The 1323-nt window shown below is 53.0% G+C and overlaps 1 protein-coding gene across 1 annotated transcript in view; it reads left to right on the top strand.

The window, feature by feature from the left end:
- The window catches only part of PSAT1 (phosphoserine aminotransferase 1), an 18815-nt gene that overhangs the window by 9989 nt on the left and 7503 nt on the right, over positions 1-1323 (top strand). The gene's annotated exons all lie outside the window — the stretch shown is intronic.

Raw genomic sequence — 1323 nt, forward strand, 5'->3', positions numbered from 1 at the left:
TGTTTGATTTTGTTAGCCTTGGTGGTTCACCATTAACCCCAAAGCTCTGTGCAGGTGAAGTGCTGTGACTGCATCTCAAACAACCAGTGCAAATTGGGAGGGGGACTTTTAAACGGGGGGGCCTCCCCTGCTTGCTTTTCTTTCCCTGCTGGGCCTGCACGAAGGAAGCTTGAAGCTTGGCAACAAACATACTGGCTTGGGACAAACACCTTCCTGGGTTTTCACCCAACCTGCCGGGGTCCTGTTAGCTGCTTTGCACGCCTCTCAGGCCTGCCCACAGCCTTTTAACTCCCAGCTTCAGGTGGTTGGGGAAAATCTTTGGGACCCCTGGGATTTAGCAGTTTCCTGAGAGATCTTCCTTCCAACCATCTGTGTGCCCTCTGGCAGGGCAGATCCTCTCATTATTATTATTCTCATTTTGCAAGTGAAGAAGCCGGGGCCGTGCCTCTAGGATTGAGCCCAGGCAGCCTGGCTCCCGAGCCCGAGCCTCAGTGTGCTCTTCGCAAGCAGGATCATCAGGGTGGATTTGTGTGCGTTTGAAGGATACCATCTATGAGGGGCGGAAGTTTTCTTAAAAGAGTGTGTATAAAAGGGGGACTTCCTTAGAGGTCTCCCCACTAGGTGCTGCCTGTAGACAATTTCCCCAACATGAATTTCTTTCCTAGGAAAGAAAGGAATTGTTTTCAAAGCCAGGGTTCTGTTGGAATCCCTGCTGGTTTTCCACCCGCTCACGTGGGCCAGAGCAGCTCCTCAGGTTGTGTCCCCTGTGGTCCTAGGGAAGGGGGTGTTCTGGTGCTAGCTCTCCTGGTGGCCTGGAAACCCCACTCTGCTTCCCCCCTGGTTGAAAGTGTTTCTAAAATACCTATTAGGGATGGGGTGGTGTTCGGTGGGGGATGCTGAATCTATTGCTCACCTCTGGGGTTCTAGGCAGAGGAAAAAGAGTGCTCTCTGGCCAACCTGGAAGTGAGAACTGGGCGTGCTGAGTAGGGGGAGGCACAACTGGGGACCCTCTAGGGCAGGACTCCTAGAGAAGGGGTTTAGGTGCCCGGTTCCACAATGGCAGGAGGTAGTTCTACCTGTTAGAAGGTGGGGCCAGGGCCTGTCTCTCAGCCAGGTGAGCCTTTCAGGGCCACCACTGGCTGTGGGAGGTGGAGGGAGACGGGGAGAGCACCACCCTGAAATTGGCCTGAAGGCGGCCAAATTCTGATCAGAGCACAGCCTGGAGGAGCAGGGGAGCTGTCGTCTGGCTTCTTCTCCACGAGTTATGTTGTGAAATAAAATTTTAAAATGTGGTGAATACGTTAATATGCTGTTTGTTACTAT

Source organism: Myotis davidii, unplaced genomic scaffold, assembly GCF_000327345.1.
Source record: "Myotis davidii unplaced genomic scaffold, ASM32734v1 scaffold98, whole genome shotgun sequence".
Taxonomy (NCBI): domain Eukaryota; kingdom Metazoa; phylum Chordata; class Mammalia; order Chiroptera; family Vespertilionidae; genus Myotis; species Myotis davidii.